General features: G+C 45.0%; 1 protein-coding gene across 4 annotated transcripts in view; it reads left to right on the top strand.

Moving 5' to 3' along the window:
• The first annotated feature begins 828 nt into the window (after positions 1-828).
• RABGEF1 (RAB guanine nucleotide exchange factor 1) overlaps positions 829-26,171 on the top strand; it is a 77,278-nt gene continuing 51,935 nt past the window's right edge. For all 4 annotated transcript variants that reach the window (XM_012496396.2, XM_012496398.2, XM_030795637.1 and 1 more), the window contains exon 1: positions 829-903. The gene's annotated coding sequence lies outside the window, so the exon portion shown is untranslated. The remainder of the gene's footprint in view (positions 904-26,171) is intronic.

A 26,171-nucleotide genomic window follows, 5' to 3' on the forward strand; every position in this document is an offset into this window, starting at 1 on the left:
TAAAGAGGTAAACAGGATTCAATTTGTGATTCAACCATTAATACTTTGTGACACTGGCTAATTTATTTCACTTCTGAATGTCGGTTATGTTTTTTTTTGAGACAGGATCTCGATCTGCTGTCACCCGGCCTGGAGTTCAGTGGAGGGATCTCTGCACCCTCAACTTCCTGGGCTATCAAGCGATCCTCCCACCTCAGCCTCCTCGGTAGTTGGGACCACAGGTGCCCGCCATCATGCCCTGATAATATGTAAAATTTCTTTTGTAGAGACGGTGATCTTGCTCTGTGGCCCAGGCTGGTCTCGAACTCCTGGACTCAAGCGATCCTCCTGCCTGGGCCTCCTAAAGATTCAGCTGCTTTTGGATCAACCGATCGCCTTAAGACCTTTTCACTCGAACACCTGTCACATCCTAGGATCCGCGAAGGGTTGAAAGTCAGAGTTTTTGAAGCGTCCCTCGGCGCTGTGGCTCCGCTCCACCTCCCATTCACGCTACCACCGCGGCCGCAGCCCCAGGAGTCGCCGCCGGGCCAGCGTCGCCCTCCAGCTGCTGCGCGTCGGAAGCCGGAAGCAGGGACTGAGCCACAGACTAGGAAACGCCGGTTTCTCCGGGGCTCCCCAGCGCCCCAGCTTTAGCCTGGAGGCCGCCCTCTTCCACTTGCTCTTGGGCATCAGGGCGGTACCCCACTCCGCTCGACCCTTTGGATCCGCTTGCACTTCCTCCCGTCCAGAGTCAAAGGCCCCGGAAGTGACGTTTACGCGCCGTGCGTAACGTGCGTTCGCTGGCGGTGTCGGGGGCGGGGCGCGCAGGAGGGTGGGTGTGAGGCGGGAGCTGCGGCGGAGCCCAGACCTACCCGAGCGAAGCGGACGAGCGGCGGTTTGGACGCCGGCGGAGACGCGGGCGAGGTACGGAGCGGACGGACTGGGGCTAAGAGCTGCTCGGCTCTCAGCTACAGGAGCGGGGCGGCGGGGCGTCTCGGGCTGGGGGTGGCAGGGCGGTCGGTCCGTGCCGTCCGTGCGGCCGGGACAGTTGCGCGTCGGTGCCTCCCGCTGTCCTTCGTCCCACATTCCGTCTCCGTCAGCGCCGCCTTCCCCGTTCCAGGCCGCCCTCGGCTCCCTTAATACTCAGAGTGCGCGGCCTCTCCGTCCCAGACGCTAGTTGCCGGGATCTCCAGCGCCGGCCGAGCCCCGACGGCCTGACGCGGAGCATTTCCTGGCCGCCTCCCTCTCCGGCGGCTCCCCTCGGCCCGGCTCCCACCTTCCGTCCAGGCCGCTGGCTCCGAAGCAGCGTCTGTGGTCGCACGGGGCCCCTCCCACGACCTCCCCGGAACGCGCCTGGATGGGACGCTTGGACCCAGACCACAGCCCCCGGCCGCGGCAGGGGCGCCGGGACTTGATCCTGCGTCACCCTGGGGGGCAGAAGTGTCCCGGAGTTGGGAGGGGATTTGAAGCCTGTGGTCCTGACTTCCACCCCGTGGCTGAGGGCGAGGCTGCGGGGCTGGGGTTAGGAGCAGAAGTCTCTACTTCCGAACCGTCTGGGAGAAGAGCCGAGGGATGCCCATCACGGCAGTTTAGGGAGAGAGAGGGAGGGACTCTGCCGCTTTGGAGGCTAGGTCATAGGCAGCTGGCGGTGTCTCCGCGCGGGTGACCAATCCTTGCGGTTGGGAAATGTGTCGTGGGCGCCCGTGGACTCGTTTTGCCTTTGAAATTAAATAGGAAATTTTCCCTGGATGAGTTTACAGGAGCACCTTGGGAGTTGGTTTTTGGCTTGGAGAGCTGGTTTCCCCCCTCTAAACCTAGAACTGCTTTGTTTTTCTTTATTTTTTTTTCGAGATGGGATCTCACAGTGTTGCCCAGGTAGGTGTGAAACTCCTGGCCTTAAGCAATCCTCCTGCCTCGGCCTCCCAGAGTGTTGGGATTATAGGCGTGAGCCATCGCGCGGCTTTAACTGCTGTTAAAGAGTCTGTTCCGGCCGGGCGCGGTGGCTCACACCTGTAATCCCAGCATTTGGAAGGCCGAGGCGGGCGGATCATGAGGTCAGGAGACTGAGACCATCCTGCCTAACACGGTGAAACCCCGTCTGTACTACAAATACAAAAAAGAAAAAAAAAAAAATTTGCCGGGCGTGGTGGCGGGCACCTGTAGTCCCAGCTACTCTGGAGGCTGAGGCAGGAGAATGGCATGAACCCGGGAGGCGGAGGTTGCAGTGAGCCGAAATCATGCCACTGCACTACAGCCTGGGTGACAGAGCTAGACTCCATCTCAAAAAAAAAAAAAAGAGTCTGTTCCTTAAAATTGTTGTACCAAGAAACTTGCCAGGGATGCAAGAAAATGTGATTATATTGTTAATATTTAATGATAAATAACATTTTGCTTTTAAGAGTTACTGATTCATATCCGCAGGATTAAGAAATGTTCAGGATTTGAATTTTTAATGACCTTCCAAGTAGTCAAGTTTCTGCTCTCTAGAAGTTAGCCAGTTGAGGAGAAGGGACAGTCAAGATACTTTCAATACAGTGTGGTAAGGAGTGTGAGCTAAGATGGAGCACCGAGGAAGGAACCGGGCATTTAGGCCATGCTCTTGGGTGTGGAGCCTGGAAGGGATCAGGGAATACTTTCTGCATGTGTCTTGAAGAATGAGTAACATTCAGACTAACAGGGTGGAGTGAGGGAGAGGGGGGAACCAAAGGAGAGGAGGCCAGTAACTACAAGGAAGTGCCTATTTATTAATTTATTTATTTAGAGAGAGGGTCTCACTTTGTCACCCAGGCTGGAGTACAGTGACACGATCACGAGTCACTGAAGTCTCAACTGGCTGGGCTCAAGTGATCCTCCCACCTCAGCCTCCCTAGTAGCTAAGACTGCAGATGCGTGCCACCACATCCAGCTGATTTTTAAATATTTTGTAAAGATGTTGTCTTGCTGTGTTGCCCAGGCTGGTCTCAAACTCCTGGACTCAAGCAGTCCTCCTGCCTCAAGCGCCCCAAGTGCTGAAATTACAGGCATCAGCTACCAAGCCTGCAGGGGTGGTTATTAAAGTGAAAAAGTGCAGGACAGAGATGTAGGAGCTTGGGCTTCATCTGATGGTGACAGAACCAGGGAAAGTTTTTTAGCTGGGTCCTTGTGTGGTTAAAATGGGTCTCTCTGGCTGGGTGTGGTGGCTCATGCCTGTAATCCCAGCACTTTGGGAGGCCGAGGCGGGCGGATCACTAGGTCAGGAGTTCGAGATCAGCCTGAGCAAGATGGTAAAACCCGTCTCTACTAAAAACACTAAAATTAGCTGGGTGTGATGGCACCTGCCTGTAATGCTAGCTACTCAGAAGGCTGAGGTAGGAGAATTGCTTGAACCTAGTAGGCGGAGATTGTGGTGAGCCAAGATTGTAGCAGTGCACTCCAGCCTGGGCGACAGAGCGAGACTTCATCTCAAAAAAAAAAAAAAATTAAAAAAAAAAAAAAAAAAAAGAAAGGCTCTCTCTTTCTCCCTTTCTCCCAGGCTGGAATGCAGTGGCAGGAACACAGCTTACTGCAGCCTCCACCACCCATGCTTAAGCGATCCTCTTGTCTCAGCCTCCCAAGTAGCTGGGACCACAGGCCTGCCACCTTCTAATTTAACTTGCCTGGCTTAATTTTTTTCTCTTTTTTTGATACGGAATCTGGCTCTCGCCCAGGCTGGAGTGCAGTGGCGCGATCTCGGCGCACTGCAAGCTCCGCCTCCCGGGTTCACGCCATTCTCCTGCCTCAGCCTCCTGAATAGCTGGGACTACAGGTGCCCACCACCATGCCCAGCTAATTTTTTCTATTTTTAGTAGAGACGTGGTTTCGCCATGTCAGCCAGGATGATCTCAATCTCCTGACCTCGTGATCCGCCCTCCTCGGCAATCCAAAGTGCCGGGATTACAGGTGTGAGCCACCGCACCTGGCCTAAATTTTTTTGTAGAGCTGGAATCCTTATATGTTTCCCAGGGTGCTCTCCAACCCCTGGCCTCAAGTGATTCTCTAGCCTTGGCCTCCCAAAGTGTTGGGATTACAAACATGAGCCACTGCACCCGGCCCTAAAATGGAATTTTATGTAGCTCTTACACACAGGCTGCTATGTAGCTGATAAGGATAAATTTTTTCAGTGTAGTGCTTGATTATTTGCTTTTTTCTTTTCTTTTTTTTTTTAAAGACAGAGTCTTGCTCTGTGACTGGGCTGGAGTGCAGTGGCGTGATCTTGGCCACTGCAACCTCCGCCTCCTGGGTTCAAGCGATTTGCGTGCCTCAGCCTTCTGAGTAGCTGGGACTGACTATAGGCGCACACCACCACGCCCAGCTAATTACTGCTGTCTTGTATTTTAATTTTCTCTGCTTATTAGATGTTTGAAATGATGCCAGGCATGGTAGCTCACGCCTGTAATCCTAGCACTTTGGCAGGCCAAGGTGGGAGGATTGCTTGAGGCCAGGAGTTGGAGACCAGCTTGGGCAACATAGCAAGACTGCATCTCTACAAAAAAAAAAAAATGCTTGAAGTAAATGTATACTCATTTCCTAGTTGTTTCTTTCTGTAAGGATGTCTGACCCGGCTAATTTGTAAACAGGAATTCTGCATTCATTTCTCTCTTTGCATTCTCAACCCCAATTGAGCACACAAGTGTTTAATGAGTACTTGACTGATTTGATAAGAATAATTCATTGATTTCTTTGATTTTTTGTTGCTGATTTTCAGTGAAAAAAATGTTATCAGCCGGGCACAGTGGCTCATGCCTGTAATTCCAGCACTTTGGGAGGCCAAGGCGGGCGGATCATGAGGTCAGGAGATCCAGACCATCCTGGCTAACACGGTAAAACCCTGTCTCTAATAAAAATACAAAAAATTAGCCGGGCATGGTGGTGGGCACCTGTAGTCTCAGCTACTTGGGAAGCTGAGGCAGGAGAATGGCGTGAACCCGGGAGGCGGAGCTTGCCGTGAGCCGAGATTGCGCCACTGCACTCCAGCCTGAGTGAGACTCTGTCTCAAAAAAAAAAAAAAAAAATTATCAGTACTTACTCATTGTGATGTCTACATATAGAACTAAGATTCTGTTTACTTATGTGAGTCTTTGGCTAGTGACATAGAATTTCACTTTTGACTGTGTGAGTTTAATTTCTGGCACGTGGGGTTTTGTTGGCTGCAGAGGAAACATCTCTAGCAGAGATGACCTATCCCTCAAATGTAGGAAATACCTGTATAAACCTAACACCTGTGACTCAGAATAGAAATGGTACCAAGTGAGTGGCTTCTTAGCCCATCAGTAAAGTTATCACATCATAGGCTGGGCGTGGTGGCTCACACCTGTAATGCCAGCACTTTGGGAGGCTGAGGTGGGCAGATCACTTAAGGCCAGGAGTTTGAGACCAGCCTGGATCAAGATGGCAAAACTCCGTCTCTACTAAAATACAAAAAACTTAGCCAGGCATGGTGGTGTGCGCCTGTGATCTCAGCTACTCGGGAGTCTGAGGCACAAGAATCTCTTGATCCCAGGAGGCAGAAGTTGCAGTGAGCCGAGATCGTGCCACTGCACTCCAGCCTGGGCAACAGAGTGAGACTCTGTATCAAAAAAAAAAAAAAATTAAAAAAAGGTGATCACACTAAAACCAAGAGTTTCAGGCTGGTGCAGTGGCTCATGGCTCATGGCTATAATACCAGTGCTTTGGGAGGCCAAAGTGGGAGGATCGCTTGAGCCTAGGAGTTCCAGGCTGCAGTGAGCTGTGATCAAGCCACTGCACTACAGCCTGAATGACAGAGTGATACCCTGTCTCTATAAAAAGAAGTTTCATAGTACAGGCCAAACATCTTGAAAGTCTTATTAAGTACACACTTCTATCATAGAGCACTGTAGAAGCATCATGTGTGTTATTTCACATGGCTGAAGTGAGTTTAAATGATCTGGACTATTGTTACAATATGTAAACATGTGAAACAACAGTTATCCCACTTAATATTATTCAACTTATGTTTATCTCTTTGATGTTTGGATAAAGCTCCTAAAATGCTTTAGGAAAACATTATACTTTTATGGTGCTCTTTTCGTTTCCTGTGAAATTTCCGTTTTCAATGAAGTTACTGTCAGTGGGATAGGAAGTGTAATTTTTTTTTTAACATTTTTTTTTTCTTTTTGAGACAGAGTCTGGCTCTGTTACCCAGGATGGAGTGCAGCGGCGCGATCTCGGCTCACTGCAACCTCTGCCTCCTGGGTTCAAGGATTCTTCTGCCTCAGCCTCCCGAGTAGCTGGGATTACAGGCACGCACCACCACACCCAGCTAATTTTTTTTTGTATTTTTAGTAGAGACGGGGTTTCACCATATTGGCCTGGCTGGTCTCAAACTCCTGACCTCGTGATCCACCCGCCTCGGCCTCCCAAAGTGCTGGGATTACAGGCGTGAGCCACGTGCCCAGCAGGAAGTGTAATTTTTATTTATAATATAACTTTTTTTTTCTTTTTTTGAGAACGGAGTCTAGCTCCGTCACCCAGGCTGGAGTGCGGTGGCACGATCTCTACTCACTGCAACTTCTGCCTCCCCGGTTCAAGCAATTCTTGTGCCTCAGCCACCTGAGTAGCTGGGAATATGGGCTCCTGCCACCAGGTCTGGCTAATTTTTTTTTTTTGCCAGGGTGAGACTGAGTTTCAGCCTTGTTGCCCAGGCTGGAGTGTAATGGTGTGATCTCGGCTTACTACAACCTCTGTCTCCTGGGTTCAAATGATTCTCCTGCCTCAGCTTCCCAAGTAGCTGGTGTTAACAGGCACGCGCCACCATGCCGAGCTAATTTTTTTATTTTTAGTAGAGACGGGGTTTCATCATGTTGGCCAGGCTGGTCTTGAATTTCTGACCTCAGGTGATCCACCTGCCTTGGCCTCCCAAAGTACTGGGATTACAGGTGTGAGCTACCATGCCCGGCCCTAGTGGAACATTTTAATTTGTTTCTGGTAGCATAGCTCTCTTGGCAATGGTCACTAAGAGGGCCAAAAACCATTATTATGATCAATTAATTAAATGTGGTTAAAAGTCAGAAGTTAGAATAAGTATGTGTTCATGAATGCGTAAAATATTACACACTGAGAGAGTATTAAGCTTTTTTATTTTCCCCCAGTAACAGTGAGGAGATTGCTGGAATCTCTGAAGCAGGAATGTAACAAGAGTTTTGAGGGCTCTAAATTCTCTGCTGTTTCACCCTAAGGAATGGTTTGGCAGCATCCTCTATGCTAGGCACAGAACAACTCAGGAGGAATTGTACAAAGACCTTATGAACCACATTTGAAGCTAGTCTGTTCAGTTCCCATTCAAAATAAATACACAACTGTAATTGAATTTATGGTGATTTGGTCTGTATGCTAAAATTAAAAATCACTTTTGGGGGATTTTCACATAGGGGTATATTTATAATTTTCTGTGTGCTTTGCAGTTAAAAATACATAATGAAAAGTGTTTTATTTTTGTAGTTCCTCTGTTCTACAGAGGAAATTTAAATTCTTAAAATTAGAATTTTCTAATTTTAAGCACTTTCATTTTTCCTTTAGAAGGTACTTTGGAGCACATAAAAGAAAATGCGTTTAGAAATTGAACATAGAAAATGTTTATTAATCGAAGAAAATATTTGCATATTGTGCTATAATTTTTTTCAGTGGAACATATCATTTACTTATTCCACATCTTGTTCCAGAAAGGGTTTGTAATGACTTACGAAGATACATGTGACATACTGTTGGTAACATAACAGAGATAAGTGGGTGAGGAATTCAGGACTGAGGGGAAATTAAGATGGAAACAGGAATGAGCTGTGTACACAGAGCACTTGGACTGAAGTCTTAAGTGTAGAGGGCCACAAATTTGGCTTTGCTTTTGAGTAGCCAATTCAGAGAGAAATATAATCAGTTACATGGGTCAGTGACCATAAGACAAAAGAGATCATTTCTGCTTTGGATTCCCAAAGACTTTCCAGCATGCGTTTCAAAGGGCTGAGTGTTGAGTTTTACTTTGTGTGTTAGTAAAACTCATATTGGCTTTTTGTGTAAGACGGTGACATAACATCAAAACATTCCGTAAAAGCATTTTCTCTTGCCTGCAAAATAATGTGATCCGAGTACTTAGACCTCTAGACTGATTTAAGGATCTGTTTTAGATTATCTAGATGAGTAGGTGGATTGCACATTCTTCAGCTACCTTCCATACTTTCTCAATGGATCTTTTGTAATGAATTTATCAGCAGTGGGGTTTGAGTTTGTGCTTCCTGACAAGTTCCTTGAGTGCATCTGTTTTCTGTTGTTGGTGAATCACGGAGCCATATGTTTTAATAGGCATGGTTTATCATGGGGGTATCACGATGGAACAGTCTGACAAGGGCACATATTTGTTTGTTTGTTTTTTGAAGAAAATCACTTTATTCTAATTAACTCAACAAAGAATAAAATCGTAACAGCTAGTTTAAGGGTGCCGCACAAACATCTACCCAGCCATCTTAATGAAATTCTGCACAGTAAGAACACCCTTTTCCATTGCAGTCCTGAAGCAGGGACGCTGTGAGAGAGGACAGGTTTACCTGACGATTACACTTTATACCTTCACTATCAGTTGTATTTTTATGCTAAATAACTTGGTTATGAGAGCTGATTTTCCATTTCTCCAATTCGAACTTTCTGATTAGACCAATCTGTTTGCAAGTCTGCACTGTTTCAGCACCTTATGGAAACCTTCACAGAGTTTTCTGTCATCCTGGTTCTGGGCACTCTCTAAAAACTGTTTTATGTCATAAGAGCAAGGCCGCTGCTGCTGTGCCGGCTGGGTTCCCTGAGGCTCTTGGTAGGTGATATCAGGCCTTGAGGCTCACCATGACTTCGTCCACTGAAGCCCTGGTGGTGGCATGACCCAGTGTATGTCCGACAGGGGCACATATGTGAATGAAAGCCACCTCACCTCCATACAGAGATGGGCTGAGGGAATACCAAATAGACTGAAGATTCATTTCTGAAGATGGGAGCAGATCCATATCCACTCGTCTTAGATGAAATGTCCAGTAAGTTGTGTTGTCTGTATTTTGCTCCAGCTGAACAGTTGCACTTTCAAGTAATAATAGTTCAAATTTATCAAATGCTAGCAGGAGCCAGGCATTGTGCTAATGGAGAGAGACCATCCTTATTCACTCCTACTCAGTAAACAGTGGGTGAAACTGCCCTTGCCTAAATATAGTTATGTAATGCTGTGTTTCCTTAATTGTATATCCATAAAACTTTTGACATTGTTTTCTAAATGTGTTCCTCAAAAAGGAGTTGGGCTGGTGACCAAAGTTTTGAATAGAATATTGTAAGAAAGCAAATACAAAGTGTAAAAACAAAAAACAGAGCCTGGCGAGGTGGTGTTCACCTGTAGTCCCAGCTACTTGGGAGGCTGAGGCAGGAGGATTGCTAGAGGTCAGGTATTAGAGGCTGCCATGCGCTATGATTGTGTCTATAAATAGCCACTACACTCTAGCCTGGGCAACAAAGCAAGACTCCATCTCTAAAAACAAACAGGCCGGGCGCGGTGGCTCATGCCTGTATTCCCAGCACTTTGGGAGGCCAAGATGGGCAGATCACGAGGTCAGGAGATCGAGACCATCCTGGCTAACACGGTGAAACCCCGTCTCTACTAAAAATACAAAAAAAAATTTGCTGGGTGTGATGGCAGGTGCCTGTAGTCCCAGCTACTCGGGAGGCTGAAGCAGGAGAATCGCTGGAACCTGGGAGGTGGAGCTTGCAGTGAGCTGAGATCGCGCCACTGCACTCCAGCCTGGGTGACAGAGAGAGACTCCGTCTCAAAAACAAACAAAACTGTAGACTAATGAAATAGAATGTCCAAAATTTATCATAACTGGTGTGTCACAAGATAATATGCTTGGGTCCTTTTTAGCAAGTTGGATTATATTTTTATTTGTGTAAATTTATTGGCCATTGCAGTTGGGGTTGTATTGAGAATATAGATTTTGTCTAATGAGAGTGTAGATTTTATTTGTAGTGAGTGCATGTGGATTTTATTTGTCTAGGGTTTTAAAAGTTGTATAGTCATGAATGGACACTTTTTAATACCATTTGTGAGAAATTCAATGGCAAAGTGTTTTCATACCCATATGCTAACTGCTGATGCTTTTATAAAACATTGTTAAGGTGTTACTTGCTCCAGGAAATACAATGTTTTATGACAGAGACAGTACTGAAATTCAGTATTTAAGTTCTTTAAATATCAGCTATATTGAGTAGACACTGCTTTCTCCCAAGAGCCTATTTTTGGTTTGTGACATATTAGGGAACAACTTGCAGACACAGTTTTTTCATTACCTGTAAGAGCACTTATAGGATGTAAGCTATTTCCTTAAAGAGGAATTTTTGCCTTTTTAATACTTCTGTCTGGTAACTCAATGCATTAAAAGATACATATTTTTCTGGTGCTATAAATATATTGGTACATTTAAATATAATATACACACATAATGGTGCTTGAGAAATAAGTTGAGATTATTTTAAGGTTAAGTTAAGATTCTTAGATTCTGACAGAAAAACTGATCAGCCAGTTGGACTACAGGTCCAACCAGTTCCAGCCCCAAACATGAGCAATAGTGATTATGATAGTGATTCTGCCATTTACGTCAGTGAAATGCAAAGATTTCAGTTTCATTTTTCAGCGAATGCTTTACGTGTATTTGGAGAAGAATCTGAGTGCTAGAAAATACTCTTCTCCTGTGTTCGTTCTGCTGTTAAATACACGGTTTGAATTCTTAATTTTAGAAATACTTTTCAGATCTAGAATTTCAGTTTGACACTTAACAAATTCCAATTAGCAGTTGAAATTCTTTTTTTTTTTTTGAGACGGAGTCTCGCTCTGTCACCCAGGCTGGAGTGCAGTGGCGCGATCTTGGCTCACTGCAAGCTCCGCCTCCCGGGTTCACGCCATTCTTCTGCCTCAGCCTCTCCGAGTAGCTGGGACTACAGGCGCCCGCTGCCACGCCCGGCTATTTTTTTTTTTTTTTTTTTTTTTAAGTAGAGACGGGGTTTCACCGTGGTCTCGATCTCCTGACCTCGTGATCCATCCTCCTCGGCCTCCCAAAGTGCTGGGATTACAGGCGTGAGCCACCGTGCCTGGCCTAGCAGTTGAAATTCTTAATCTTTTTATATGTTTTCCCTCTTTTTTTCTTTTTCTTTTTTTTCAGACGGAGTCTCTCACATTGTCGCCTAGGTGGGAGTGCAGTGGTGTGATCTTGGCTCACTGCAACCTTCACCTGCCAGGTTCAAGCAATTCTCCTGCCTCAGCCTCCTGAGTAGCTGGAATTACAGACGTGTGCCACCGCACCTGGCTAATTTTTGTATTTTTAGTAGAGATGGGGTTTCACCATGTTGGCCAGGCTGGTCTCGATCTCCTGACCTCAGGTGATCCGCCCAGCTCGGCCTTCCAAAGTGTTGGGATTACAGGCGTGAGCCACCGTGTCTGGCCTTCCCTCTTTTTTTCTGTTTTTAAAAACATACCATTAAATAAGTCTTTCTGGTAAAATCAAGTATAAATCATCTGAGCATCTGTTTCTATTATCCGCTTTTCCTGTTGGTTTTTAGTTATCTGAATGTGAGACATTGTGAATACAGTAAGGATCTGGATGATTATATTTTTCTGAGAAGAAATCACTCTTCCTTTTGCAAGGCAGGTAGAGTGGGGTTGATCACCTAATACTGCTAGAGACTGAGCTGAGGGTTGAGGTTGTGTTGCAGGTTGGATAAGGCCGCATTTTGCTTTGATTTGCCCTTACTCCTAGCAGGTACCCACCTAAGACTTTCAGCTGATAGTCTGGGAGTTTATAGGAGTCCCTCCCCAACAGAGGTTTTATACTGTCATATTTGTCTCTTGAGAACAATGAGATTGCTGAAACTTTCACTCTTGATTTTCAGAGGCTTTCAGTTTTGTTTTGAAGCCTTCCCTGTGTGGCTATAGAATTTGGATTGTGTCTTCAGGGGAAAACCAGCCTCCTTCCCAGATCTTTGACTCCTATTTCACTGGGCCCTTGAGTCCCAAAAGTCATAATCTTAGGCTGGGTGCATTGGCTCACAACCTGTAATCCCAGCACTTTGGGAGGCCAAGGTGGGAGGCTCACTTGTGCCCAGGAGTTCAAGACCAGTCTGAGCAACAAAGACCCCATCTGTATAAAAAAAAAAAAAAAAAAAAAAGAAAGAAACTAGCCAGGTGTGGTGGCTTGAACTCAGCTACTCAGGAGGCTGAGGCTCAAGATTGCTTGAGCCTAGGTGTTCAAGCCTACAGTGAGCCATCATTGTGCCACTGCATTCCAGCCTGAGTGACAGTGAGACTCTGTCCCAATTAAAAAAAAAAAGTCTTGGCTGGGCGAGGTGGCTCATGCCTGTAATCCTAGTGCTTTGCAAGTCCGACGTGGACGGATCTCAACAAGGTCAGGAGTTCGAGCCCAGCCTGGCCAACATGGTGAAACCCTGTCTCTACTAAAAATACAAAAATTAGCCAGGTGTGGTGGCGGACACCTGTAATCCCAGCTACTGGGAGGCTGAGGCAGGAGAATCACTTGAAACCAGAAGGTGGAGGTTGCAGTGAGCCGAGATCACGCCACTGCACTCCAGCCTGGGGAACAAGAGTGAAACTCCGTCTAAAAAAAAAAAAAAAAAGTCTTGATTTTTGTCTCTTCCAAAAACTGTCTCATGGTTCCTCATGTTCAGAAAAGAGAGTCTCCCATTGGGAATGAAGTCATGAGAATAAATGGACATTTTCGTAATTGTGGTGTTTTCTTTATAGCGGTGGTTCTCAAAGGTAGTTCCTAGCAGTATCACCTGGAAACTTGTTAAATTCAAATTCTCAGGCCCTATCCCAGGCCAGCTGAATCAGAAACTCTGGGGTGGGACCCAGTACTCTGTGTTTTAACTAGTCTTCCAAGTGATACTGATGTGCATTCAAGTCTCAGAAACACTGCTTGTCAGGTTAGTTGTTTGCTGTTTAATTTTTTACTCCCACCTTCACTGGGCCCTGGAGAGTGTGGAAGGGACAAAAGTGAGAGAACACTGTCTCTGCAGGTACTTTGCCAGTCTTCTGACGAATCGTTTGAGAAACTTAGAAAACACCTATTGAGCACCTGCTCAGTTCCTGGCACTGTGCTAAGTGGCTAAGAGCATGGGGTGGATATGTAAGCAAGTAATTGTAATAGGACATGAGTATTATAATGGCTGTATTTATAAAAAGCTACAGGAACTGGAGAGAGAATTATGCTGTCAGTGGGGAAGATGGAGTCAGATGTCCCTTGATCCTTGAACAGGGTAGGATTTGAAGGTGAACAGACAGAAGGGTATTCTAAGTGGGTTCATAAATAGGATGACCATGTAACTTATTATCCACAGGAGGTCACTTTTGAGAATCAAAGGGGGTGCTTTTAGGCCAGGACTGTTGCTTGCTAACTGGGGTGTATGATTGTCCTATTTGTAAAGAACAAGTGTTGCTGTGAACCCAGAGTTCAATGTAAATTTGTAGAAAACTCATTTCTTCTAATTATTTGTAGAGTTTACAACAATTCTTGTTGGATGGTATATTTTTTTCCCTAGGGCTGCTGTAAAATATTACAGGCATACTTTGGAGATATTATGGGTTTGGTTCCACACCACTGTAATAAAGTGATTCACACAAATTTTTGTGTTACCCAGTGGATATAAAAGTTGTATTTTGGGGCCAGGCTCCCTCTGCATCTCTGTGTTTCAGTTGGGGTAGGGTAATTTTCCTTTCAGTTTGAAGAGCTCTCCTTGGTATTTCTTCCGTGGATGTCTTCGCATAACAATGTTTTTTTCTCATCTGAAAATGTCTATTTTGCCATCTTTTTTTTTAGATAGAGTCTCACAGTGTCACCTGGGCGGGTGTGCAGTGGCAGGATCTTGGCTCGCTGCAACCTCTGCCTCCCAGGTTCAAGCAATTCTCTTACCTCAGTCTCCCGTGTAGCTGGGACTACAGGCATGCGCCACCACGCCCAGCTAATTTTTGTATTTTTAGTAGAGATGGTGTTTTACTGTGTTGGCCAGGCTGGTCTTGAACTCCTGACCTTGTGATCCACATGCCTCTGCCTCCCAAAGTGTTGGGATTACAGGCGTGAGCCAACGTACTAGGCCATTTTTTTTTTTTTTTGAGACAGAGTCTTGCTCTGTTGCCCAGGCTGGAGTGCTGTGGCGCAATCTCGGCTTACTGCAACGGCTGCCTCCTGGGTTCAAGCGATTCTCCTGCCTCAGCTTCTGCATAGCTGGGACTACAGGTGCCCGCCAACACTCCGTCTAATTTTTTGTATTTTTAGTAGAGACGGGGTTTCTCTATGTTAGCCAGGACAGTCTCGATCTCCTGACCTCATGATCTGCCCACATCGGCCTCCCAAAGTGCTGGGATTACAGGTGTGAGCCACTGTGCCAGGCCTTTGCCATCAGTTTTTAAAGGAAATAGTCACTGAGCACTAGATGCTAGGTGGGCAGGTTTTCTCTTTCAGCTTTTTTTTTTTTTTTTTAAGCCATCATACTTTAGTGTCTTTCAGCACTGTCAGGTTATCTTCTGGCTTCTATTATTTCTGTTGAGAATTTAGCCCAGGCATGGGGGCTTATACCTGTAATCCCAGCACTTTGGAAGGCCACAGTGGGCAGATCACATGAGCCCAGGAGTTGGAGACCAGCCTAGCCAACAGGGTGAGGCCCTGTAGCAACGTGTGGTAGCCGTTTTTCAGTACATTGGCCAGTCCAGCTCAGTTGGATGTCATTTACATATGTGTCTTATATTTTAGATACAAAAGACTTCTTAAAAGCTTAGAGCATAACACAAATATTTATTTGATTGCGCCATCTAACAAATCTGAATAAATACATTTCAGGTCTAGGCATTGCGTTTTGTATTTCTCTAAACTAGTGTGTGCGTGTGTGTGTATGTGTATATCACTTTACCCAGCCACAGCAAGTGATTATGGATGAAATGGCTGCAGCAAAGCTAAAACTATGATATGCCTTTAAGAAAAAAATTCTGAGCTGAGTGCATTGGCTCATGCCTGTAATCCCAGCACTTTGGGTGGCCAAGATGGGAGGATTGCTTGAGGCCAGGAGTTCGAGACCAGCCTGGGAAATATAGCTAGATCCTGTCTCTGTTGGCTGGGCGTGGTGGCTCACACCTGTAATCCCAGCACTTTGGGAGGCCAAGGCAGGCGGATCATGAGGTCAGGATATTGAGACCATCCTGGCTAATGTGGTAAAACCCGGTCTCTACTAAAAATGCAAAAAATTAGCTGGGCGTGGTGGCGGGTGCCTGTAGTCCCAGCTCCTCTGGAGGCTGAGGCAGGAGAATGGTGTGAACCTGGGAGGCGGAGCTTGCAGTGAGCTGAGATTGCATCACTGCACTCCAGCCTGGGCAACAGAGTGAGACTCTGTCTCAAAAAAAAAAAAAAAAAAAAAAAATTTAGCCAGGGATGGCGGTGCACACCTGTAGTCCCAGCTACTTGGGAAGCTAAAGTGAAGAGGATCACTTGAGCTTGGGCAGTCATGGCTACAGTGAGCTGTGATCATGCCACTGCACTCTAGCCTGGGTTATAGAGCCAGATCCTATGTCAAATAAAGAAAAGAAAAAGTGTAAAGAAAAGAAATGCCTTTAACAGAGACCAACTAATATGTTGTAAGTTGCTGTTACTTTAGGTGGAGTTAGGAGAAACAATTTTTGGTCAGTAGCTTAGTGAATAAATTGACCATTTGTGCTGCTTCCTTGGGCAAGGGCGTAGAGAATGGTACAAAGTAGGCTACGGTAGCCAGATTATCTTGTATGTAATTTTAAGCTGTTAGTCCGGAGAATGACATGCTCAGATTAGAGTTACAATTTTGCTTAACCAAGGTGGGCGTGATCTAGTACAATAGAAGACTGTTGTCCAGAACTCATTCCTTAAGAATGCTCCCCTGCTTGCTCTGCTCATTCCAGCAGCAATCAACTCTACATTATATTCTAGGGAGTTGATTATCATTTGGAATTATTTGTCCAAGCTAACATTTGGACAAATAATGTTTTGTTATATTTAACATTAAAACTCTGACATTGACATTCACATTCATTTTGGAAGCATTATATTTAATCATATGAAAGTTGGTGAACCTTGGATTACAGACTGCAAATGCCAATAAATCTTTTATTAGAATGATGGTGTCTTCATACCAAGAAGGTGAGGACTGAAAGATATATGAGTATGTATAAATCAAAAGAAAATAGTAATGACAGAAAAATGAGCAAAATCAGTTAATCAAAGAAAATATACTAGTGCTAATAAATATCTCTAAAGATGGCTAACCTTAGGGAAATGCACGTTAAATGATTTTTTTTGTTTGCCTGTCACATTGACAAAAAATTAAAGTTTGATAATGCTATGCTTATGAGGTTATGGGAGACCAGATTCTCTCATACACTGTAGGTGGGAACGTAAATAGTATAGTCTTTTTGTCAGACCAGTTTGGTATATGTCAGAATTTTAAATGAACATACCCTTTGGCATTCCATTTCTGTTTCTAGCAAACTGCTCACATTTTGCGGTCTGCTCAAGGTCATGGTCTGCTCATAACCTTGTCCTGCTTGGCTATCAAAGATTTTTAAATTTTGTTAGTACTATTTCTGAATTTAATAAAATACTTCATGTCCTGTTTACTTCAGATTTTTTTTTCTAGTCCCTTATTTGCTTTTATGTTTTGGCTACAGATAGCCTCTTAAAAACTAGCTAGATGTTTCAGTTTATGTATTTTAAGTTTTGTTTCCTTTTTGACTTTCCCTGCAGTTTGTAACCTTAGATAACCCTCACCTCTTTAGAACTTTCATGAATACTTCATTTTAGTTCTTTCCATTTTCTGTTTGTCTCTAAAAACTTTAACTTTTTAAAGATACCTGTAATTAATGTAGGGGGTATCAGATTGCTGACCACTTATTGCAACAATATTTATTGAAAATTTCTCCTTCCCCCCCTTCTTCTAACATTAAATTACCTTATATATTACATTAGATTAATTTCTGAGTCAGCGTATCCTGTAGTGGTTGGACAGGTCTGTTCTTGAGTTCACAGTCTTCTAACTAGTTTGCAAATAAAAATTCAGAAAATTAATTTAGAAAATCAAAAAATAATTGAGTCTGTTTATTTTTGCTGACAATCATTTTGTTGAGTTCCAAAAAGTCTTGTGAGATTTTTATGGCCATTTGTAGTAAACTTACACATTTTGGAATGTTTGACACGGTTATAACATTTATTTTCGCACATTAGGTTAAGTATATTTCCATATTTTTATGTGGATTATACTTTCTCATTAAAATGTTTTTCAGGCCGGGCGCGGTGGCTCACGCCTATAATCCCAGCACTTTGGGAGGCCAAGGTGGGCGGATCACGAGGTCAGGAGATCGAGACCATCCTGGCTAACAACGGTGAAACCCCGTCTCTACTAAAAATACAAAAAGTTAGCCGGGCATGGTGGCGGGTGCCTGTAGTCCCAGCTACTCGGGAGGCTGAGGCAGGAGACTGGTGTGAACCCCAGGGGGCGGAGCCTGCAGTGAGCCGAGATCGCGCCACTGCACTCCAGCCTGGGCGACAGCAAGACTCCATCTCAAAAAAAAAAAAGTTTTTCTACAGGTGTTTACATATTGATGCTATTATGACTGATATCTTTTTTATACTTTCTAACTTGTTATTGTCTGTCTGTTACAAGAGTTCCACAGATTTCATGTACCTATTTAGCTTATTTCACATAAATGTGAATTCTTTTTGAAAGTTGGCCATTTTAAAGTTAATTTCTCAGCATTAATAGTGTTTTATTTTCTTCCTTTAGGCCTTCCGGATATATAGTCATCTCTCTCATATTACACAGTAAGCTCCACAGTGACTGAAATGATTTATTTTTACTTACATTTGTATCCCAAGTGCCTTTCGTACAGTAATCAATCAGTATATAAATATTTGAATGAGTGCAGAGGGAACACTATGGGAATATGTACCATATGCAGTAACTGTCTCTGCATGATGACTAAAACTTTTTTTTTTTTTTGAGACGGAGTCTCGCTCTGCCGCCCAGGCTGGCGTGCAGTGGCATGATCTCGGCTCACCGCAAGCTCCGCCTGCCAGGTTCACGCCATTCTCCTGCCTCAGCCTCCCAAGTAGCTGGGACTACAGGCACCCGCCACCATGCCCGGCTAACTTTTTGTATTTTTAGTAGAGACGGGGTTTCACCGTGTTAGTCAGGATGGTCTCGATCTCCTGACCTCGTGATTCGCCCGCCTCGACCTCCCAAAGTGCTGGGATTACAGGCATGAGCCACTGCGCCTGGCTGACTAAAACATTTTTTTTTGCTTGTCTGTATATATCAGGTTTTGTAAATAAAGAGTATTCTTTACTTTTCTAAGTGGAAAAAAAAATTTAAGGGAAAAAAAATCATCCATAACCCATAAGTTTTGTTTCTTTTCTTTTCTTTCTTTTTTTTTTTTGAGAAGGAGTCTTGCTCTGTTGCCCAGGCTGGAGTGCAGTGGCGCGATCTGGGCTCATTGCAAGCTCCGTCTCCCAGGTTCACGCCATTCTCCTGCCTCAGCCTCCCGAGTAGCTGGGACTATAGGCGCCCGCCACCACGCCCGGCTAATTTTTAGTATTTTTAGTAGAGACGGGGTTTCACCATGTTAGCCAGGATGGTCTCAATCTCCTGACCTCGTGATCCGCCCACCTCGGCCTCCCAAAGTGCTGAGATTACAGGCGTAAGCCACCGCTCCCGGCCCATAAGTTTTATTTCTTAACTGAGGTCAAAGGATACCTTATACCTTATCGTTTTGCTAGAATTGATTGAATGTTTCCTGTAAGTCCCAGATGAGTTGCCTGGAGAGAGGAATGACCTCTGAGGGCATGACATTGAACCCAGGAATAGGAAGCAGACCCTCAAGAAGGATCGAGGGAAACTACTCAACATCTGCAAAGTGTTTTCGTTTTGCTTTTCTGAGACGAAACTGGTTTGCATCCAGAGCCTTAAGAAAGAACACTAATAGTTCTGTGAGCTTTGTAAGTAAGCTTTGTACCTCTCTGTCCTTTTTAGGGTACCTGGACCTAGAATAAATCCCAGCCCTGGGGCACAATTTACAGAATCGTAACTGTCCCAGCAGCAGAGATCATTTTTACTCTGTTTTCCCTGACATAAGTGGGACCAATTGAATTGTGCATTCTTTTTTTTTTTTTTTTTTGAGACAGAGTCTCGCCCTGTCCCCCAGGCTGGAGTGCAGTGGCATGATCTCGGCTCACTGCAAGCTCCGCCTCCCGGGTTCATGCCATTCTCCTGCCTCAGCCTCCCAAGTAGCTGGGACTACAGGCGCCTGCCACCGTGCCCAGCTAATTTTTTGTATTTTTAGTAGAGACGGAGTTTCACTGTGGTCTCGATCTCCTGACCTCGTGATCCACCCGCCTCGGCCACCCAAAGTGCTGGGATTACAGGCGTGAACCACCGCGCCCAGCAAATTGTGCATTCTTTATGTCCAGGTTGCTCAATCAAGCTCCTATTTATTGGAGTGCAGTGCTCCAACAGGAGCTGCGTGTGGCCCCTCAGAGCTCCCTCCTGGAAGCAGTGCTGTCGGTGGTTACCTGTCTATGGACAGGTCTGTCTGCCCAGGAGAGAAGGAGTTGAGTCTCACACAGTCGATCCCCCATGTTTCTTCCTGTGTTTACAGGATATGCTGTCTGTAGCTCTGATGTCCAATCTGAGTGTGCCGACTCTCCTACCTTCTACCATTATAGCTGTCACCACGCTATGTAGACTTTCAAATGATGTCACTCTCTTTTGGTGGTACCCTTGCTCTCTTTTTATACTTAGAAGCAACAGAATGATCTGAGTGGTGTGTTTAACTGATGCACGTTAGTCCCATGATAGGTGTTTATTTTTATTAAAAAACGTTCATGTGTGATTTTTAACTAAACTTTAAAATTTGGAACAATTAATGACTTCAAATCCATAGGAAGCTGTAAAGATAGTACAGACACAGGTCCTGTGTACTCTTCTAGTTTGCTTAATGGTTACATCTTACACAACTATAATGTAATGTCAAAACCAGGAAATTGATATTTGTGCAATGTATGTGTATAGTGTCATGCACATTTCATCTCATACGTAGATTCCTGTAGCCACCACCATAGTCAAGATACAGAACTATTCCATTACCCCAAAGACTTCCCTTATGCCCTTGTAATCACATCCTGTGTCATCAGTCCCCAGGGCTGCCCACAGGTTTCGTAATTCGCTCGAGGCTCTCACAGGACATATTTATTCCTTGCTGTGGTTTGTTACAGTGAGAGGATACAAAGCAGGATTAATAAAGGGTAGTTGTGCATTGAGCAGATTCTACAGGACACCAGCATTGTTAAGATTCGAAGAGTCTTCTCCCAGCAGAGTTGCCCACGATGTGCTTACTTCCCCAGCCGTAAACTCTAGCAACATGTGTGAAGTGTTTTTTATTGTGAAAGCTCATGTACACCTCAGAATCCAGGGCTTTTATTGGAGGTTGGTCACATAGTATATTAGTTCGTTCATTCTCACATAACTATAAAGAAATACCTGAGATTGAGTAATTTATAAAGAAAGGAGGTTTGGCTGGGCGCAATGGCTCATGCTTGTAATCCCATCACTTTGGGAGGCCGAGGCGGGCGGATCACGAGGTCAGGAGATCGAGACCACGGTGAAACCCCGTCTCTACTAAAAATACAAAAAAATTAGCCGGGCGTGGTGGCGGGCGCCTGTAGTCCCAGCTACTCGGAGAGGCTGAGGCAGGAGAATGGCGTGAACCCGGGAGGCGGAGCTTGCAGTGAGCCGAGATCGTGCCACTGCACTCCAGCCTGGGCGACAGAGCGAGACTCCGTCTCAAAAAAAAAAAAAAAAAAAAAGAAAGGAGGTTTAATTGGCTCACAGTTCGACAGGCTGTACAGGAAGCATTGCAGCCTCTGCTTCTAGGGAGGCCTCAGGAAGCTTCCAGTGACAGTGGAAAGCAAAAGGGGAGCAGGAGCAAGAGAGAAGGTGCAAGCGCAGAGCCGCAGGGGATGGTGCGAAACCATTCATGAGTAACTGCCCCATGATCAGATCACCTTTCACAGGCCCCACGTCCAACACTGGGGATTACAATTCAACATGACATTTGGGTGGGGACACAGTTCCAAACCATATCACATAGGCATATAGTCCCTTTGCAACTGATCACCGTTACAGCAACTCCAGAAGGAAAGCAAGTGTTTACTACAGTTTGCACAAAATATCTAGACAAGCTGGTATGGTTCAGTACTGTAACCATACAAAACACCCGTATCATCTAGGGCATAGGGCTAGTACAAGACCTCAGTTTCTAGGAGCTGACCAAGGGCCAGTCTAACCCAGCTGACCAATCAGGCCCGTCTGAGAATGTGCATCATTTGAGCAACTCAGGCCTGCTGGGTTAACTGCTTACACCATTTTCCTTCCCCTCCTCTCCCTTGCCTTCACCACTCTTAACCTGGGAAAAGCACTAATTTGTCCTCCATATTTAAAGTTTTGTCATTTGGAAAGGTAGTATAAATCCTAGAGTATGTGACCTTTTAGGATGCACTTTTTAGAAAACTCAACGTGTTGCTCGTGTTAAATAGTTTGTTCTTTTTAGTGTTAGGTATTCTCTTGTGTGGTCATGCCCCAGTTTGTTTAACCATCCCATAGATGTTTATTTTCCCTTGTAAAGTTGGTTAGCATGTATAATTTTTTTATTTTTATTTTTTTATTTTTTTGAGACGGAGTCTCGCTCCGTTGCCTAGGCTGGAGTGCAATGGCACGGCCTCAGCTCACCACAACCTCTGCCTCCCGGGTTCAAGTGATTTTCCTGCCTCAGCCTCCTGAGTAACTGGGACTACGGGTGCATGCTACCATGCCTGGCTAATTTTTGTATTTTTAATAGACACGGAGTTTCAGTGTGTTGGCCAGCCTGGTCTCAAACTCCTGACCATGTGATCTGCCCATCTCAGCCTCCCAAAGTGCTGGGATTATAGGCGTGATCCACCACGCCCAGCCAGCATTTATAATTTTAACATAATGGCTAATCACTCATGAGGGGAAGAGATTTTTGAACATTTTTTTTTTTTTTTTGAGACGGAGTCTGGCTCTGTCACCCAGGCTGGAGTGCAGTGGCACAATCTTGGCTCACTGCAAGCTCCACCTCCCGGGTTCACGCCATTCTCCTGCCTCAGCCTCCCCAGTAGCTGGGACTACAGGCGCCCACCACTACGCCTGGCTAATTTTTTGTATTTTTAGTAGAGACGGGGTTTCACCATGTTAGCCAGGATGGTCTCGATCTCCTGACCTCGTGATCCGCCCGCCTTGGCCTCCCAAAGTGCTGGGATTACAGGCGTGAGCCACCGCGCCTGGCCTGAACATTTTTAAATAATAGAGACAGACTGAGTCTTGCTGTGTTGCCCAGGCTGGTCTTGAATGCTTGACTTCAAGCCATCCTCCCACCTTCACCTCCCAAAGTGCTGGGATTATAGGCGTGAACCATTGCACCTGGCCCTGGGGAAGGGATTTTTGTATTTATTAAGCGATTAGTATGTATCATTGCTTTATAGCCATGTTATTCTATGGTCTCTACAATAACCTTATTCATTCCGTTTTTGTTCTTTCAACAAAGAATTGAGAACCTGTGATATGCCCAGTTGTGCAGGAGAAAAAACCCTTCAAACTGTGTTTTTCCTCTGCTCACGCCACAGCACTCATCAACACAGAAGACTTCCGTGACGGTATGTGTGGGGATTCTTCCCCTGCACACCACACTGACTGGGTGTCTTCTAGTTCACTTCCTGCACTATCTACCAGGAGGTAGTGTCAGATCGCACAGGGTGAGAACTCAGTCCCCATGACTGCCCCTCCTAACCCCCATCAGTTGCAACTCTGGGCCTCCAGAAGTTCTAACTGACCAGCTTCAAGTTGGGGTTCCCATGGCTCCCTTTTTAGATTCGATTAATTTGCTGAGGTGGTTTACAGAACTCAGGGAGATGCTTCTGTTTACCGGTTTATTGTAACGGATATTGCAAAGGTGAAGGAGATGCTGGGGGCGAGGAATGGGGGAAGGTGCAGAACTTCCATGCCTTCCCTGGGTGCACAACCTCCAGGAACCTCCACTGTGTTCAGCTGTCTGAAAGCTTCCTGGGCCCAGTTCTCTTGGGTTTTTATGGAGGCTTCCTGACATCAACATTCGTCCCTCAGAGTATAGAGCTGGACCCTCTCTGCGGAGGGTTTAAGACCAATCCAGAATAGACCTTGGGGCAGGTAAAAGGAGGGTAGGAGAAAGTCAGAGAGGCTGCCCATGAGGCCTAACACACCCAGCCTTATAACAAAAGCCTGGGGCTGCGCGTGGTGTCTCATGCCTGTAATCCCAGCACTTTGGGAGTCTGAGGTAGGAGATCACTTGACGTCAGGAGTTCGAGAGCAGCCTGGCCAACATGGTGAAACCCCATGTCTACCTAAAATACAAAAATTAGCTGGGCATGGTGGCAGGCACCTGTAGTACCAGTTACTCGGGAAGCAGAGGCAGGAGAATCGCTTGAACCTGGGAAGCAGCGGAGGTTGCAGTGAGCTGAGACCTCACCACTGCACTTCAGCTTGGGCAACAGAGCAAGACCCTGTCTCAAAAAAAAAAAAAAAAAAACAGAAACAAACAAACAAAACCTAGGATGAGGGCTCTGGTAGTTACCAGCCAGGGACTGTGGACGAAAACCAATATATATTATAACACCACACTGGTACTATTTGAGTCACTAGAAATGTAACAGTGGAGAAGGAAAATAATGTCTCTGTCCTCAGCAAATTGCATTGTGGCAGTGAGAGAGACAGACCAACAGGTAAATAAGTAAATAAAAAATATTTATTAGAAATAGGACATGGAGGCTGGGTGCAGTGGCTCATGCCTATAATCCCAGCACTTTGGGAGGCCAAGGTGGGTGGATCACTTGAGGCCAGGAATTCGAGATCAGCCTGGTCAATATGGCGAAACCCTGTCTCTACAAAAAATGCAAAACTTAGCCAGGCGTGGTGCCATATGCCTATAGTCCTAGCTACTCAAGAGGCTGAGGCGAGAGGATTGGTTGAGCCTGGGGAGGTTGAGTGTTGTAAGCCATGATCGCACCACTGCACTCTAGTCTAGGTGACAGGGTGAGACCCTGTCTCAAGAAAAGAAAAGAAAAAAAAAGAAATAGGACATGAAGGCTGGGCATGGTGGCTCACATCTGTAAGAAGTTCAAGACCAGCCTGGGCTACGTGGTAAGACCCCGCTTCTACCCCCCCCACCCCCCCCCCCCCAAAGAATAATAAGAAATAGGACATGGAGAAATGGCATTGGGTCCAAGATGGAGGTGAGGGTTGGGTAGGTTGGGGTAGGTAGTATTTCACAGAGGCTAGTGAAGGCCTCTCACAGTCTGATGTGAAAGCTTAGACCTAAACGATGAGAAACAAACCACCACCTGGACAGCAAGGGCCACAGCATTACTCATGTTGGAATAGCATGTGCAAAGACTCTCCCAACAAAGGGGTAAGTGGAAAGGATAGCAGTTTAAAACACTCATTTATTTTTTACTTTTATTTTTTTAAGAGACAAGGTCTCTGTTGCCCATGCTGGAGTTCAGTGGTGCAGTCATAGCTCACTGCAGCCTCAAATTCCCAGCCTCAATCAGTTGTCCTACTTCAGCCTTCCTAAGTGCTGGGAATACAGGCTTGAGCCATCGCCCCTAGTCCACAGCACTCATTTATTATCTGCAAGTTCTGTAGATTTGAGGTTCAAGCAGGCTCTACTGGGTATTCTGCTGAGGACCTCAGGAGGTCAGAATTAAGCATCAGCCAGCCTGGGTTTTTATTTGGAGGTGATAGGGAGAGTCTCCTTCCAGACACACTCATGTTGGCAGAATTCATTTTCATGTGGTGAACGTCTGAGGTCGTTTCTTTGCTGGCTGTCAGCCAGAAGTCATTCTCAGCTTCTAGAAGCCACTCAAATTTCTTGGCTTTTAGTCTCCTCCAGCTTCAAAACCATCAATAGTGCTTTGACTCTCTCTAACTTCACATTCTGTCTCTTCTGTTTTTTAAAAAGACAGCTTTATTGAGGTATAATTCACATACCATAGAATTCTCCCTTTTGAAGTGCGCACTTAAGTGACAGCCATTACCGCAGCCAACTTTAGAACATTTTCATTATCTCAAAAAGAAACCCATGCCCTTTCTCTATCCCTCTCAGTGCTAAATGACCACCAGTCTATTTTCTGTCTCTAGATTTCCCTGGTATGGATGTTCAGATGAATGGAATCATATAATGTGTGATTGTTTATAACTGGCATCTCTCACTTAGCATGTTTTCAGGGTTCACCATGTTGTAGCATATATCAGTACTTCATTCCTTTTTATGACCAAGTAATATTCCATTTTATGGATATACCACATTTTGTTTATTAATTCATCAGTTGATGTACATCTGGGTTGTTTCTGCTCTTGGACTATTATGGATAATGCTGATATAAACATTCATGTACAAGTTTCTCTGTGGACACATGTTTTTATTTCCCTTAGTCTAGGAGTCAAATTGCTGGTTTCTATGGTAATATTGTTTAATCATTTGAGAAACTGCCAGGCTTCTCCACAATGGCTGTACCATTTTACATTCCTACAAACAGTGTATGAGGGTTCCAGTTTCCCCACATTCTTGGCAACACTTGTTATTTCTGACTTTTTGGTTCTAATCATCCTACTGGATGTGAAGTGGCATCTCATTGTGGTTTTGTTTCGCACTTCCTTGATGACTGATAATGTGGAACATCTTTTCACATACTCATGACTGTTTGCATATCTTTCTGGAGAAATGTCCATTCAGATCTTTTAACCTGCTGAAAAAATTGTTAATTTTTATTATTGAGTTATAAGAATTCTTTATATATTCTGGATACAAGTTCCTTATTACATAAATGACTTGCAAATGTTTTCTCTCATTCTGTGGGTTCTGTTTTCATTCGAGAAGGTCATCTGAAGCACAAACATTAAAATTTTATTGGAGTACAATTTATCTGTCTTTTGTTGCTCCTGCTTTTGGTGCCATATCTAAACATCCTTTGTCAAATCCAATATGAAAATTTTACCTCTACATTTTC

The sequence above is a fragment of the Nomascus leucogenys genome, chromosome 17, assembly GCF_006542625.1.
Source record: "Nomascus leucogenys isolate Asia chromosome 17, Asia_NLE_v1, whole genome shotgun sequence".
Lineage (NCBI taxonomy): Eukaryota > Metazoa > Chordata > Mammalia > Primates > Hylobatidae > Nomascus > Nomascus leucogenys.